The sequence below is a fragment of the Stenella coeruleoalba genome (genome assembly GCF_951394435.1).
Source record: "Stenella coeruleoalba genome assembly, chromosome: 13".
NCBI lineage: Eukaryota > Metazoa > Chordata > Mammalia > Artiodactyla > Delphinidae > Stenella > Stenella coeruleoalba.
In genome coordinates this window covers 580,156-596,659 of record NC_137159.1, presented here as the reverse complement: position 1 = coordinate 596,659, position 16,504 = coordinate 580,156, and positions in this window count along the sequence as shown.

Sequence of the window (16,504 nt, the reverse complement as noted above, 5' to 3'; positions counted from 1 at the left end):
GAGCGTGCGTGTGAGGGTGCGGGTTAGTGTTAGTGTACGGGTTAGGATTAAGGGACGGGTGAGGGTCAGGCTTCGGGGAAGGGTTAGGGTTAGGGTTCGGGCTAGGGTTAGGGTTAGGGGACGGGGACGGTTTAGGGTCCAGGTGAGGGTACGGCAACGCTTTAGGGGGAGCGTGCGTGTGAGGGCGCGGGTTAGTGTTAGCGTACGGGTTAGGATTAGGGGACGGGTGAGGGTCAGGCTTCGGGGAAGGGTTAGGGTTAGGGTTCGGGCTAGGGTTAGGGTTAGGGGACGGGGACGGTTTCGGGTCCAGTTGAGGGTACGGCAACGCTTTAGGGGGAGCGTGTGTGTGAGGGCGCGGGTTAGTGTTAGCGTACGGGTTAGGATTAGGGGACGGGTGAGGGTCAGGCTTCGGGGAAGTGTTAGGGTTAGGGTTCAGGCTAGGGTTAGGGTTAGGGGACGGTGACGGTTTAGGGTCCAGGTGAGGGTACGGCAACGCTTTAGGGGGAGCGTGCGTGTGAGGTCGCGGGTTAGTGTTAGTGTACGGGTTAGGATTAAGGGACGGGTGAGGGTCAGGCTTCGGGGAAGGGTTAGGGTTAGGGTTCGGGCTAGGGTTAGGGTTAGGGGACGGGGACGGTTTAGGGTCCAGGTGAGGGTATGGCAACGCTTCAGGGGGAGCGTGCGTGTGAGGGAGCGGGTTAGTGTTAGCGTACGGGTTAGGATTAGGGGACGGGTGAGGGTCAGGCTTCGGGGAAGGGTTAGGGTTAGGGTTCGGCCTAGGGTTAGGGTTAGGGGACGGGGACGGTTTAGGGTCCAGGTGAGGGTACGGCAACGCTTTAGGGGGAGCGTGCGTGTGAGGGCGCGGGTTAGTGTTAGCGTACGGGTTAGGATTAGGGGACGGGTGAGGGTCAGGCTTCGGGGAAGGGTTAGGGTTAGGGTTCGGGCTAGGGTTAGGGTTAGGGGACGGGGACGGTTTAGGGTCCAGGTGAGGGTACGGCAACGCTTTAGGGGGAGCGTGCGTGTGAGGATGCGGGTTAGTGTTAGCGTACGGGTTAGGATTAGGGGACGGATGAGGGTCAGGCTTCGGGGAAGGGTTAGGGTTAGGGTTCGGGCTAGGGTTAGGGTTAGGGGACGGGGACGGTTTAGGGTCCAGGTGAGGGTACGGCAACGCTTTAGGGGGAGCGTGCGTGTGAGGGCGCGGGTTAGTGTTAGCGTACGGGTTAGGATTAGGGGACGGGTGAGGGTCAGGCTTCGGGGAAGGGTTAGGGTTAGGGTTCGGGCTAGGGTTAGGGTTAGGGGACGGGGACGGTTTAGGGTCCAGGTGAGGGTACGGCAACGCTTTAGGGGGAGCGTGCGTGTGAGGATGCGGGTTAGTGTTAGCGTACGGGTTAGGATTAGGGGACGGGTGAGGGTCAGGCTTCGGGGAAGGGTTAGGGTTAGGGTTCGGGCTAGGGTTAGGGTTAGGGGACGGGGACGGTTTAGGGTCCAGGTGAGGGTACGGCACCGCTTTAGGGGGAGCGTGCGTGTGAGGGCGCGGGTTAGTGTTAGCGTATGTGTTAGGATTAGTGAATGGGTGAGGGTCAGGCTTCGGGGAAGGGTTAGGGTTAGGGTTCGGGCTACGGTTAGGGTTAGGGGACGTGGACGCTTTAGGGTCCAGGTGAGGGTACGGCAACGCTTTAGGGGGAGCGTGCGTGTGAGGGTGCGGGTTAGTGTTAGTGTACGGGTTAGGATTAAGGGACGGGTGAGGGTCAGGCTTCGGGGAAGGGTTAGGGTTAGGGTTCGGGCTAGGGTTAGGGTTAGGGGACGGGGACGGTTTAGGGTCCAGGTGAGGGTACGGCAACGCTTTAGGGGGACCGTGCGTGTGAGGGCGAGGGTTAGTGTTAGCGTACGGGTTAGGATTAGGGGACGGGTGAGGGTCAGGCTTAGGGGAAGGGTTAGGGTTAGGGTTCGGGCTAGGGTTAGGCTTAGGGGACGGGGACGGTTTAGGGTCCAGGTGAGGGTACGGCAACGCTTTAGGGGGAGCGTGCATGTGAGGGCGCGGGTTAGTGTTAGCGTACGGGTTAGGATTAGGGGACATGTGAGGGTCAGGCTTCGGGGAAGGGTTAGGGTTAGGGTTCGGGCTAGGGTTACGGTTAGGGGACGGGGACGGTTTAGGGTCCAGGTGAGGGTACGGCAACGCTTCAGGGGGAGCGTGCGTGTGAGGGCGCGGGTTAGTGTTAGCGTACGGGTTAGGATTAGGGGACGGGTGAGGGTCAGGCTTCGGGGAAGGGTTAGGGTTAGGGTTCGGCCTAGGGTTAGGGTTAGGGGACGGGGACGGTTTAGGGTCCAGGTGAGGGTACGGCAACGCTTTAGGGGGAGCATGCGTGTGAGGGCGCGGGTTAGTTTTAGCGTACGGGTTAGGATTAGGGGACATGTGAGGGTCAGGCTTCAGGGAAGGGATAGGGTTAGGGTTCGGGCTAGGGTTAGGGTTAGGGGACGGGGACGGTTTAGGGTCCAGGTGAGGGTACGGCAACGCTTTAGGGGGAGCGTGCGTGTGAGGGCGCGGGTTAGTGTTAAAGTACGGGTTAGGATTAGGGGACGGGTGAGGGTCAGGCTTCGGGGAAGGGTTAGGGTTGGGGTTCGGGTAGGGTTAGGGTTAGGGGACGGGGACGGTTTCGGGTCCAGGTGAGGGTATGGCAACGCTTTAGGGGGAGCGTGCGTGTGAGGGCGCGGGTTAGTGTTAGCGTACGGGTTAGGATTAGGGGACGGGTGAGGGTCAGGCTTCGGGGAAGTGTTAGGGTTAGGGTTCAGGCTAGGGTTAGGGTTTGGGGACGGTGTCGGTTTAGGGTCCAGGTGAGGGTACGGCAACGCTTTAGGGGGAGCGTGCGTGTGAGGTCGCGGGTTAGTGTTAGTGTACGGGTTAGGATTAAGGGACGGGTGAGGGTCAGGCTTCGGGGAAGGGTTAGGGTTAGGGTTCGGGCTAGGGTTAGGGTTAGGGGACGGGGACGGTTTAGGGTCCAGGTGAGGGTATGGCAACGCTTTAGGGGGAGCGTGCATGTGAGGGCGCGGGTTAGTGTTAGCGTACGGGTTAGGATTAGGGGACGGGTGAGGGTCAGGCTTCGGGGAAGGGTTAGGGTTAGGGTTCGGGCTAGGGTTAGGGTTAGGGGACGGGGACGGTTTAGGGTCCAGGTGAGGGTATGGCAACACTTTAGGGGGAGCGTGCGTGTGAGGGCGCGGGTTAGTGTTAGCGTACGGGTTAGGATTAGGGGACGGGTGAGGGTCAGGCTTCGGGGAAGGGTTAGGGTTAGGGTTCGGCCTAGGGTTAGGGTTAGGGGACGGGGACGGTTTAGGGTCCAGGTGAGGGTACGGCAACGCTTTAGGGGGAGCGTGCGTGTGAGGGCGCGGGTTAGTGTTAGCGTACGGGTTAGGATTAGGGGACGGGTGAGGGTCAGGCTTCGGGGAAGGGTTAGGGTTAGGGTTCGGGCTCGGGTTAGGGTTAGGGGACGGGGACGGTTTAGGGTCCAGGTGAGGGTACGGCAACGCTTTAGGGTGAGCGTGCGTGTGAGGATGCGGGTTAGTGTTAGCGTACGGGTTAGGATTAGGGGACGGGTGAGGGTCAGGCTTCGGGGAAGGGTTAGGGTTAGGGTTCGGGCTAGGGTTAGGGTTAGGGGACGGGGACGGTTTAGGGTCCAGGTGACGGTACGGCAACGCTTTAGGGGTAGCGTGCGTGTGAGGGCGCGGGTTAGTGTTAGCATACGGGTTAGGATTAGGGGACATGTGAGGGTCAGGCTTCAGGGAAGGGTTAGGGTTAGGGTTCGGGCTAGGGTTAGGGTTAGGGGACGGGGACGGTTTAGGGTCCAGGTGAGGGTACGGCAACGCTTTAGGGGGAGCGTGCGTGTGAGGGCGCGGGTTAGTGTTAGCGTACGGGTTAGGATTAGGGGACGGGTGAGGGTCAGGCTTCGGGGAAGGTTTAGGGTTAGGGTTCGGGCTAGGGTTAGGGTTAGGGGACGGGGACGGTTTCGGGTCCAGGTGAGGGTACGGCAACGCTTTAGGGGGAGCGTGCGTGTGAGGGCGCGGGTTAGTGTTAGCGTACGGGTTAGGATTAGGGGACGGGTGAGGGTCAGGCTTTGGGGAAGGGTTAGGGTTAGGGTTCGGGCTAGGGTTAGGTTTAGGGGACGGGGACGGTTTAGGGTCCAGGTGAGGGAACGGCAACGCTTTAGGGGGAGCGTGCGTGTGAGGGCGCGGGTTAGTGTTAGCGTACGGGTTAGGATTAGGGGACGGGTGAGGGTCAGGCTTCGGGGAAGGGTTAGGGTTAGGGTTCGGGCTAGGGTTAGGGTTAGGGGACGGGGACGGTTTAGGGTCCAGGTGAGGGTACGGCAACGCTTTAGGGGGAGCGTGCGTGTGAGGGCGCGGGTTAGTGTTAGCGTACGGGTTAGGATTAGGGGACGGGTGAGGGTCAGGCTTCGGGGAAGGGTTAGGGTTAGGGTTCGGGCTAGGGTTAGGGTTAGGGGACGGGGACGGTTTAGGGTCCAGGTGAGGGTACGGCAACGCTTTAGGGGGAGCGTGCGTGTGAGGATGCGGGTTAGTGTTAGCGTACGGGTTAGGATTAGGGGACGGGTGAGGGTCAGGCTTCGGGCAAGGGTTAGGGTTAGGGTTCGGGCTAGGGTTAGGGTTAGGGGATGGGGACGGTTTAGGGTCCAGGTGAGGGTACGGCACCGCTTTAGGGGGAGCGTGCGTGTGAGGGCACGGGTTAGTGTTAGCGTACGGGTTAGGATTAGGGGACGGGTGAGGGTCAGGCTTCGGGGAAGGGTTAGGGTTAGGGTTCGGGCTAGGGTTAGGGTTAGGGGACGGGGACGGTTTCGGGTCCAGGTGAGGGTACGGCAACGCTTTAGGGGGAGCGTGCGTGTGAGGGCGCGGGTTAGTGTTAGCGTACGGGTTAGGATTAGGGGACGGGTGAGGGTCAGGCTTCGGGGAAGGGTTAGGGTTAGGGTTCGGGCTAGGGTTAGGGTTAGGGGACGGGGACGGTTTAGGGTCCAGGTGAGGGTACGGCAACGCTTTAGGGGGAGCGTGCGTGTGAGGATGCGGGTTAGTGTTAGCGTACGGGTTAGGATTAGGGGACGGGTGAGGGTCAGGCTTCGGGCAAGGGTTAGGGTTAGGGTTCGGGCTAGGGTTAGGGTTAGGGGACGGGGACGGTTTAGGGTCCAGGTGAGGGTACGGCACCGCTTTAGGGGGAGCGTGCGTGTGAGGGCGCGGGTTAGTGTTAGCGTACGTGTTAGGATTAGTGAATGGGTGAGGGTCAGGCTTCGGGGAAGGGTTAGGGTTAGGGTTCGGGCTACGGTTAGGGTTAGGGGACGTGGACGCTTTAGGGTCCAGGTGAGGGTACGGCAACGCTTTAGGGGGAGCGTGCGTGTGAGGGCGCGGGTTAGTGTTAGTGTACGGGTTAGGATTAGGGGACGGGTGAGGGTCAGGCTTCGGGGAAGGGTTAGGGTTAGGGTTCGGGCTAGGGTTAGGGTTAGGGGACGGGGACGGTTTAGGGTCCAGGTGAGGGTACGGCAACGCTTTAGGGGGAGCGTGCGTGTGAGGATGCGGGTTAGTGTTAGCATACGGGTTAGGATTAGGGGACGGGTGAGGGTCAGTCTTCGGGGAAGGGTTAGGGTTAGGGTTCGGGCTAGGGTTAGGGTTAGGGGACGGGGACGGTTTAGGGTCCAGGTGAGGGTACGGCACCGCTTTAGGGGGAGCGTGCGTGTGAGGGCGCGGGTTAGTGTTAGCGTACGTGTTAGGATTAGTGAATGGGTGAGGGTCAGGCTTCGGGGAAGGGTTAGGGTTAGGGTTCGGGCTACGGTTAGGGTTAGGGGACGTGGACGCTTTAGGGTCCAGGTGAGGGTACGGCAACGCTTTAGGGGGAGCGTGCGTGTGAGGGTGCGGGTTAGTGTTAGTGTACGGGTTAGGATTAAGGGACGGGTGAGGGTCAGGCTTCGGGGAAGGGTTAGGGTTAGGGTTCGGGCTAGGGTTAGGGTTAGGGGACGGGGACGGTTTAGGGTCCAGGTGAGGGTACGGCAACGCTTTAGGGGGAGCGTGCGTGTGAGGGCGCGGGTTAGTGTTAGCGTACGGGTTAGGATTAGGGGACGGGTGAGGGTCAGGCTTCGGGGAAGGTTTAGGGTTAGGGTTCGGGCTAGGGTTAGGGTTAGGGGACGGGGACGGTTTCGGGTCCAGGTGAGGGTACGGCAACGCTTTAGGGGGAGCGTGCGTGTGAGGGCGCGGGTTAGTGTTAGCGTACGGGTTAGGATTAGGGGACGGGTGAGGGTCAGGCTTTGGGGAAGGGTTAGGGTTAGGGTTCGGGCTAGGGTTAGGTTTAGGGGACGGGGACGGTTTAGGGTCCAGGTGAGGGAACGGCAACGCTTTAGGGGGAGCGTGCGTGTGAGGGCGCGGGTTAGTGTTAGCGTACGGGTTAGGATTAGGGGACGGGTGAGGGTCAGGCTTCGGGGAAGGGTTAGGGTTAGGGTTCGGGCTAGGGTTAGGGTTAGGGGACGGGGACGGTTTAGGGTCCAGGTGAGGGTACGGCAACGCTTTAGGGGGAGCGTGCGTGTGAGGGCGCGGGTTAGTGTTAGCGTACGGGTTAGGATTAGGGGACGGGTGAGGGTCAGGCTTCGGGGAAGGGTTAGGGTTAGGGTTCGGGCTAGGGTTAGGGTTAGGGGACGGGGACGGTTTAGGGTCCAGGTGAGGGTACGGCAACGCTTTAGGGGGAGCGTGCGTGTGAGGATGCGGGTTAGTGTTAGCGTACGGGTTAGGATTAGGGGACGGGTGAGGGTCAGGCTTCGGGCAAGGGTTAGGGTTAGGGTTCGGGCTAGGGTTAGGGTTAGGGGATGGGGACGGTTTAGGGTCCAGGTGAGGGTACGGCACCGCTTTAGGGGGAGCGTGCGTGTGAGGGCACGGGTTAGTGTTAGCGTACGGGTTAGGATTAGGGGACGGGTGAGGGTCAGGCTTCGGGGAAGGGTTAGGGTTAGGGTTCGGGCTAGGGTTAGGGTTAGGGGACGGGGACGGTTTCGGGTCCAGGTGAGGGTACGGCAACGCTTTAGGGGGAGCGTGCGTGTGAGGGCGCGGGTTAGTGTTAGCGTACGGGTTAGGATTAGGGGACGGGTGAGGGTCAGGCTTCGGGGAAGGGTTAGGGTTAGGGTTCGGGCTAGGGTTAGGGTTAGGGGACGGGGACGGTTTAGGGTCCAGGTGAGGGTACGGCAACGCTTTAGGGGGAGCGTGCGTGTGAGGATGCGGGTTAGTGTTAGCGTACGGGTTAGGATTAGGGGACGGGTGAGGGTCAGGCTTCGGGCAAGGGTTAGGGTTAGGGTTCGGGCTAGGGTTAGGGTTAGGGGACGGGGACGGTTTAGGGTCCAGGTGAGGGTACGGCACCGCTTTAGGGGGAGCGTGCGTGTGAGGGCGCGGGTTAGTGTTAGCGTACGTGTTAGGATTAGTGAATGGGTGAGGGTCAGGCTTCGGGGAAGGGTTAGGGTTAGGGTTCGGGCTACGGTTAGGGTTAGGGGACGTGGACGCTTTAGGGTCCAGGTGAGGGTACGGCAACGCTTTAGGGGGAGCGTGCGTGTGAGGGCGCGGGTTAGTGTTAGTGTACGGGTTAGGATTAGGGGACGGGTGAGGGTCAGGCTTCGGGGAAGGGTTAGGGTTAGGGTTCGGGCTAGGGTTAGGGTTAGGGGACGGGGACGGTTTAGGGTCCAGGTGAGGGTACGGCAACGCTTTAGGGGGAGCGTGCGTGTGAGGATGCGGGTTAGTGTTAGCATACGGGTTAGGATTAGGGGACGGGTGAGGGTCAGTCTTCGGGGAAGGGTTAGGGTTAGGGTTCGGGCTAGGGTTAGGGTTAGGGGACGGGGACGGTTTAGGGTCCAGGTGAGGGTACGGCACCGCTTTAGGGGGAGCGTGCGTGTGAGGGCGCGGGTTAGTGTTAGCGTACGTGTTAGGATTAGTGAATGGGTGAGGGTCAGGCTTCGGGGAAGGGTTAGGGTTAGGGTTCGGGCTACGGTTAGGGTTAGGGGACGTGGACGCTTTAGGGTCCAGGTGAGGGTACGGCAACGCTTTAGGGGGAGCGTGCGTGTGAGGGTGCGGGTTAGTGTTAGTGTACGGGTTAGGATTAAGGGACGGGTGAGGGTCAGGCTTCGGGGAAGGGTTAGGGTTAGGGTTCGGGCTAGGGTTAGGGTTAGGGGACGGGGACGGTTTAGGGTCCAGGTGAGGGTACGGCAACGCTTTAGGGGGAGCGTGCGTGTGAGGGCGCGGGTTAGTGTTAGCGTACGGGTTAGGATTAGGGGACGGGTGAGGGTCAGGCTTCGGGGAAGGGTTAGGGTTAGGGTTCGGGCTAGGGTTAGGGTTAGGGGACGGGGACGGTTTCGGGTCCAGGTGAGGGTACGGCAACGCTTTAGGGGGAGCGTGCGTGTGAGGGCGCGGGTTAGTGTTAGCGTACGGGTTAGGATTAGGGGACGGGTGAGGGTCAGGCTTCGGGGAAGTGTTAGGGTTAGGGTTCAGGCTAGGGTTAGGGTTAGGGGACGGTGACGGTTTAGGGTCCAGGTGAGGGTACGGCAACGCTTTAGGGGGAGCGTGCGTGTGAGGTCGCGGGTTAGTGTTAGTGTACGGGTTAGGATTAAGGGACGGGTGAGGGTCAGGCTTCGGGGAAGGGTTAGGGTTAGGGTTCGGGCTAGGGTTAGGGTTAGGGGACGGGGACGGTTTAGGGTCCAGGTGAGGGTATGGCAACGCTTCAGGGGGAGCGTGCGTGTGAGGGAGTGGGTTAGTGTTAGCGTACGGGTTAGGATTAGGGGACGGGTGAGGGTCAGGCTTCGGGGAAGGGTTAGGGTTAGGGTTCGGCCTAGGGTTAGGGTTAGGGGACGGGGACGGTTTAGGGTCCAGGTGAGGGTACGGCAACGCTTTAGGGGGAGCGTGCGTGTGAGGGCGCGGGTTAGTGTTAGCGTACGGGTTAGGATTAGGGGACGGGTGAGGGTCAGGCTTCGGGGAAGGGTTAGGGTTAGGGTTCGGGCTAGGGTTAGGGTTAGGGGACGGGGACGGTTTAGGGTCCAGGTGAGGGTACAGCAACGCTTTAGGGGGAGCGTGCGTGTGAGGATGCGGGTTAGTGTTAGCGTACGGGTTAGGATTAGGGGACGGATGAGGGTCAGGCTTCGGGGAAGGGTTAGGGTTAGGGTTTGGGCTAGGGTTAGGGTTAGGGGACGGGGACGGTTTCGGGTCCAGGTGAGGGTACGGCAACGCTTTAGGGGGAGCGTGCGTGTGAGGGTGCGGGTTAGTGTTAGTGTACGGGTTAGGATTAAGGGACGGGTGAGGGTCAGGCTTCGGGGAAGGGTTAGGGTTAGGGTTCGGGCTAGGGTTAGGGTTAGGGGACGGGGACGGTTTAGTGTCCAGGTGAGGGTACGGCAACGCTTTAGGGGGACCGTGCGTGTGAGGGCGAGGGTTAGTGTTAGCGTACGGGTTAGGATTAGGGGACGGGTGAGGGTCAGGCTTAGGGGAAGGGTTAGGGTTAGGGTTCGGGCTAGGGTTAGGGTTAGGGGACGGGGACGGTTTAGGGTCCAGGTGAGGGTACGGCAACGCTTTAGGGGGAGCGTGCGTGTGAGGGCGCGGGTTAGTGTTAGCGTACGGGTTAGGATTAGGGGACATGTGAGGGTCAGGCTTCGGGGAAGGGTTAGGGTTAGGGTTCGGGCTAGGGTTAGGGTTAGGGGACGGGGACGGTTTAGGGTCCAGGTGAGGGTACGGCAACGCTTTAGGGGGAGCGTGCGTGTGAGGGCGCGGGTTAGTGTTAGCGTACGGGTTACGATTCGGGGACAGGTGAGGATCAGGCTTCGGGGAAGGGTTAGGGTTACGGTTCGGGCTAGGGTTAGGGTTAGGTGACGGGGACGATTTAGAGTCCAGGTGAGGGTACGGCAATGCTTTAGGGGGAGCGTGCGTGTGAGGGCGCGGGTAGTGTTAGCGTACGGCTTAGGATTAGGGGACGGGTGAGGGTCAGGCTTCGGGGAAGGGTTAGGGTTAGGGTTCAGGCTAGGGTTAGGGTTAGGGGACGGGGACGGTTTAGGGTCCAGGTGAGGGTACGGCAATGCTTTAGGGGAAGCGTGCGTGTGAGGGCGCGGGTTAGTGTTAGTGTACGGGTTAGGATTAAGGGACGGGTGAGGGTCAGGCTTCGGGAAAGGGTTAGGGTTAGGGTTCGGGCTAAGGTTAGGGTTAGGGGACGGGGACGGTTTAGGGTCCAGGTGAGGGTACGGCAACGCTTTAGGGGGAGCGTGCGTGTGAAGGCGCGGGTTAGTGTTAGCGTACGGGTTAGGATTAGGGGACGGGTGAGGGTCAGGCTTCGGGGAAGGGTTAGGGTTAGGGTTCGGGCTAGGGTTAGGGTTAGGGGACGGGGACGGTTTAGGGTCCAGGTGAGGGTACGGCAACGCTTTAGGGGGAGCGTGCGTGTGAGGGCGCGGGTTAGTGTTAGCGTACGGGTTAGGATTAGGGGACGTGTGAGGGTCAGGCTTCGGGGAAGGGTTAGGGTTAGGGTTCGGGCTAGGGTTAGGGTTAGGGGACGGGGACGGTTTAGGGTCCAGGTGACGGTACGGCAACGCTTTAGGGGGAGCGTGCGTTTGAGGGCGCGGGATAGTGTTAGCGTACGGGTTAGGATTAGGGGACGGGTGAGGGTCAGGTTTCGGGGAAGGGTTAGGGTTAGAGTTCGGGCTAGGGTTAGGGTTAGGGGACGGGGACGGTTTAGGGTCAAGGTGAGGGTACGGCAACGCTTTAGGGGGAGCGTGCGTGTGAGGGCGTGGGTTAGTGTTAGCGTACGGGTTAGGATTAGGGGACGGGTGAGGGTCAGGCTTCGGGGAAGGGTTAGGGTTAGGGTTCGGGCTAGGGTTAGGGTTAGGGGACGGGGACGGTTTAGGGTCCAGGTGAGGGTACGGCAACGCTTTCGGGGGAGCGTGCGTGTGAGGATGCGGGTTAGTGTTAGCGTACGGGTTAGGATTAGGGGACGGGTGAGGGTCAGGCTTCGGGGAAGGGTTAGGGTTAGGGTTCGGGCTAAGGTTAGGGTTAGGGGACGGGGACGGTTTAGGGTCCAGGTGAGGGTACGGCACCGCTTTAGGGGGAGCGTGCGTGTGAGGGCGCGGGTTAGTGTTAGCGTACGTGTTAGGATTAGTGAATGGGTGAGGGTCAGGCTTCGGGGAAGGGTTAGGGTTAGGGTTCGGGCTACGGTTAGGTTTAGGGGACGTGGACGCTTTAGGGTCCAGGTGAGGGTACGGCAACGCTTTAGGGGGAGCGTGCGTGTGAGGGTGCGGGTTAGTGTTAGTGTACGGGTTAGGATTAAGGGACGGGTGAGGGTCAGGCTTCGGGGAAGGGTTAGGGTTAGGGTTCGGGCTAGGGTTAGGGTTAGGGGACGGGGACGGTTTAGGGTCCAGGTGAGGGTACAGCAACGCTTTAGGGGGACCGTGCGTGTGAGGGCGAGGGTTAGTGTTAGCGTACGGGTTAGGATTAGGGGACGGGTGAGGGTCAGGCTTCGGGGAAGGGTTAGGGTTAGGGTTCGGGCTAGGGTTAGGGTTAGGGGACAGGGACGGTTTAGGGTCTAGGTGAGGGTACGGCAACGCTTTAGGGGGAGAGTGCGTATGAGGGCGCGGGTTAGTGTTAGCGTACGGCTTAGGATTAGGGGACGGGTGAGGGTCAGGCTTCGGGGAAGGGCTAGGGTTAGGATTCAAGTTAGGGTTAGGGTTAGGGGACGGGGACGGTTTAGGGTCCAGGTGAGGGTACGGCAATGCTTTAGGGGGAGTGTGCGTGTGAGCGCGCGGGTTAGTGTTACTGTACGGGTTAGGATTAAGGGACGGGTGAGGGTCAGGCTTCGGGGAAGGGTTAGGGTTAGGGTTCGGGCTAGGGTTAGGATTAGGGGACGGGGACGGTTTAGGGTCCAGGTGAGGGTAAGGCAACGCTTTAGGGGGAGCATGCATGTGAGGGCGCGGGTTAGTGTTAGCGTACGGGTTAGGATTAGGGGACGGGTGAGGGTCAGGCTTCGGGGAAGGGTTAGGGTTAGGGTTCGGGCTAGGGTTAGGGTTAGGGGACGGGGACGGTTTAGGGTCCAGGTGAGGGTACGGCAACGGTTTAGGGGGAGCGTGCGTGTGAGGGCGCGGGTTAGTGTTAGCGTACGGGTTAGGATTAGGGGACGGGTGAGGGTCAGGCTTCGGGGAAGGGTTAGGGTTAGGGTTCGGGCTAGAGTTAGGGTTAGGGGACGGGGACGGTTTAGGGTCCAGGTGAGGGTACGGCAACGCATTAGGGGGAGCGTGCGTGTGAGGGCGCGGGTTAGTGTTAGCGTACGGGTTAGGATTAGGGGACGGGTGAGGGTGAGGCTTCGGGGAAGGGTTAGGGTTAGGGTTCGGGCTAGGGTTAGGGTTAGGGGACGGGGACGGTTTAGGGTCCAGGTGAGGGTACGGCAACGCTTTAGGGGGAGCGTGCGTGTTAGGGCGCGGGTTAGTGTTAGCGTACGGGTTAGGATTAGGGGACGGGTGAGGGTCAGGCTTCGGGGAAGGGTTAGGGTTAGGGTTCGAGCTAGAGTTAGGGTTAGGGGACGGGGACGGTTTAGGGTCCAGGTGTGGGTACGGCAACGCTTTAGGGGGAGCGTGCGTGTGAGGGCGCGGGTTAGTGTTAGCGTACGGGTTAGGATTAGGGGACGGGTGAGGGTCAGGCTTCGGGGAAGGGTTAGGGTTAGGGTTCGGGCTAGGGTTAGGGTTAGGGGACGGGGACGGTTTAGGGTCCAGGTGAGGGTACGGCAACGCTTTAGGGGGAGCGTGCGTGTGAGGGCGCGGGTTAGTGTTAGCATACGGGTTAGGATTAGGGGACGGGTGAGGGTCAGGCTTCGGGGAAGGGTTAGGGTTAGAGTTCGGGCTAGGGTTAGGGTTAGGGGACGGGGACGGTTTAGGGTCAAGGTGAGGGTACGGCAACGCTTGAGGGGGAGCGTGCGTGTGAGGGCGCGGGTTAGTGTTAGCGTACGGGTTAGGATTAGGGGACGGGTGAGGGTCAGGCTTCGGGGAAGGGTTAGGGTTAGGGTTCGGGCTAGGGTTAGGGTTAGGGGACGGGGACGGTTTAGGGTCCATGTGAGGGTACGGCAACGCTTTAGGGGGAGCGTGCGTGTGAGGGAGCGGGTTAGTGTTAGCGTACGGGTTAGGATTAGGGGACGGGTGAGGGTCAGGCTTCGGGGAAGGGTTAGGGTTAAGGTTCGGGCTAGGGTTAGGGTTAGGGGACGGGGACGGTTTAGGGTCCAGGTGAGGGTACGGCAACGCTTTAGGGGGAGAGTGCGTGTGAGGGCGCGGGTTAGTATTAGCGTACGGCTTAGGATTAGGGGACGGGTGAGGGTCAGGCTTCGGGAAAGGGTTAGGGTTAGGGTTCAGGCTAGGGTTAGGGTTAGGGGACGGGGACGTTTTAGGGTCCAGGTGAGGGTACGGCAACGCTTTAGGGGGAGCGTGCGTGTGAGGGCGCGGGTTAGTGTTAGTGTACGGGTTAGGATTAAGGGACGGGTGAGGTTCAGGCTTCGGGGAAGTGTTAGGGTTAGGGTTCGGGCTAGGGATAGGGTTAGGGGACGGGGACGGTTTAGGGTCCAGGTGAGGGTACGGCAACGCTTTAGGGGGAGCGTGCGTGTGAGGGCGCGGGTTAGTGTTAGCGTACGGGTTAGGATTAGGGGACGGGTGAGGGTCAGGCTTCGGGGAAGGGTTAGGGTTAGGGTTCGGGCTAGGGTTAGGGTTAGGGGACAGGGACGGTTTAGGGTTCAGGTGAGGGTACGGCAACGCTTTAGGGGGAGAGTGCGTTTGAGGGCGCGGGTTAGTGTTAGCGTACGGCTTAGGATTAGGGGACGGGTGAGGGTCAGGCTTCGGGGAAGGGCTAGGGTTAGGATTCAAGTTAGGGTTAGGGTTAGGGGACGGGGACGGTTTAGGGTCCAGGTGAGGGTACGGCAATGCTTTAGGGGGAGTGTGCGTGTGAGCGCGCGGGTTAGTGTTACTGTACGGGTTAGGATTAAGGGACGGGTGAGGGTCAGGCTTCGGGGAAGGGTTAGGGTTAGGGTTCGGGCTAGGGTTAGGGTTAGGGGACGGGGACGGTTTAGGGTCCAGGTGAGGGTACGGCAACGCTTTAGGGGGAGCGTGCGTGTGAAGGCGCGGGTTAGTGTTAGCGTACGGGTTAGGATTAGGGGACGGATGAGGGTCAGGCTTCGGGGAAGGGTTAGGGTTAGGGTTCGGGCTAGGGTTAGGGTTAGGGGACGGGGACGGTTTAGGGTCCAGGTGAGGGTACGGCAACGCTTTAGGGGGAGCGTGCGTGTGAGGATGCGGGTTAGTGTTAGCGTACGGGTTAGGATTAGGGGACGGGTGAGGGTCAGGCTTCGGGGAAGGGTTAGGGTTAGGGTTCGGGCTAGGGTTAGGGTTAGGGGACGGGGACGGTTTAGGGTCCAGGTGAGGGTACGGCACCGCTTTAGGGGGAGCGTGCGTGTGAGGGCGCGGGTTAGTGTTAGCGTACGTGTTAGGATTAGTGAATGGGTGAGGGTCAGGCTTCGGGGAAGGGTTAGGGTTAGGGTTCGGGCTACGGTTAGGGTTAGGGGACGTGGACGCTTTAGGGTCCAGGTGAGGGTACGGCAACGCTTTAGGGGGAGCGTGCGTGTGAGGGTGCGGGTTAGTGTTAGTGTACGGGTTAGGATTAAGGGACGGGTGAGGGTCAGGCTTCGGGGAAGGGTTAGGGTTAGGGTTCGGGCTAGGGTTAGGGTTAGGGGACGGGGACGGTTTAGTGTCCAGGTGAGGGTACGGCAACGCTTTAGGGGGACCGTGCGTGTGAGGGCGAGGGTTAGTGTTAGCGTACGGGTTAGGATTAGGGGACGGGTGAGGGTCAGGCTTAGGGGAAGGGTTAGGGTTAGGGTTCGGGCTAGGGTTAGGGTTAGGGGACGGGGACGGTTTAGGGTCCAGGTGAGGGTACGGCAACGCTTTAGGGGGAGCGTGCGTGTGAGGGCGCGGGTTAGTGTTAGCGTACGGGTTAGGATTAGGGGACATGTGAGGGTCAGGCTTCGGGGAAGGGTTAGGGTTAGGGTTCGGGCTAGGGTTAGGGTTAGGGGACGGGGACGGTTTAGGGTCCAGGTGAGGGTACGGCAACGCTTTAGGGGGAGCGTGCGTGTGAGGGCGCGGGTTAGTGTTAGCGTACGGGTTACGATTCGGGGACAGGTGAGGATCAGGCTTCGGGGAAGGGTTAGGGTTACGGTTCGGGCTAGGGTTAGGGTTAGGTGACGGGGACGATTTAGAGTCCAGGTGAGGGTACGGCAATGCTTTAGGGGGAGCGTGCGTGTGAGGGCGCGGGTAGTGTTAGCGTACGGCTTAGGATTAGGGGACGGGTGAGGGTCAGGCTTCGGGGAAGGGTTAGGGTTAGGGTTCAGGCTAGGGTTAGGGTTAGGGGACGGGGACGGTTTAGGGTCCAGGTGAGGGTACGGCAATGCTTTAGGGGAAGCGTGCGTGTGAGGGCGCGGGTTAGTGTTAGTGTACGGGTTAGGATTAAGGGACGGGTGAGGGTCAGGCTTCGGGAAAGGGTTAGGGTTAGGGTTCGGGCTAAGGATAGGGTTAGGGGACGGGGACGGTTTAGGGTCCAGGTGAGGGTACGGCAACGCTTTAGGGGGAGCGTGCGTGTGAAGGCGCGGGTTAGTGTTAGCGTACGGGTTAGGATTAGGGGACGGGTGAGGGTCAGGCTTCGGGGAAGGGTTAGGGTTAGGGTTCGGGCTAGGGTTAGGGTTAGGGGACGGGGACGGTTTAGGGTCCAGGTGAGGGTACGGCAACGCTTTAGGGGGAGCGTGCGTGTGAGGGCGCGGGTTAGTGTTAGCGTACGGGTTAGGATTAGGGGACGTGTGAGGGTCAGGCTTCGGGGAAGGGTTAGGGTTAGGGTTCGGGCTAGGGTTAGGGTTAGGGGACGGGGACGGTTTAGGGTCCAGGTGACGGTACGGCAACGCTTTAGGGGGAGCGTGCGTTTGAGGGCGCGGGATAGTGTTAGCGTACGGGTTAGGATTAGGGGACGGGTGAGGGTCAGGTTTCGGGGAAGGGTTAGGGTTAGAGTTCGGGCTAGGGTTAGGGTTAGGGGACGGGGACGGTTTAGGGTCAAGGTGAGGGTACGGCAACGCTTTAGGGGGAGCGTGCGTGTGAGGGCGTGGGTTAGTGTTAGCGTACGGGTTAGGATTAGGGGACGGGTGAGGGTCAGGCTTCGGGGAAGGGTTAGGGTTAGGGTTCGGGCTAGGGTTAGGGTTAGGGGACGGGGACGGTTTAGGGTCCAGGTGAGGGTACGGCAACGCTTTCGGGGGAGCGTGCGTGTGAGGATGCGGGTTAGTGTTAGCGTACGGGTTAGGATTAGGGGACGGGTGAGGGTCAGGCTTCGGGGAAGGGTTAGGGTTAGGGTTCGGGCTAAGGTTAGGGTTAGGGGACGGGGACGGTTTAGGGTCCAGGTGAGGGTACGGCACCGCTTTAGGGGGAGCGTGCGTGTGAGGGCGCGGGTTAGTGTTAGCGTACGTGTT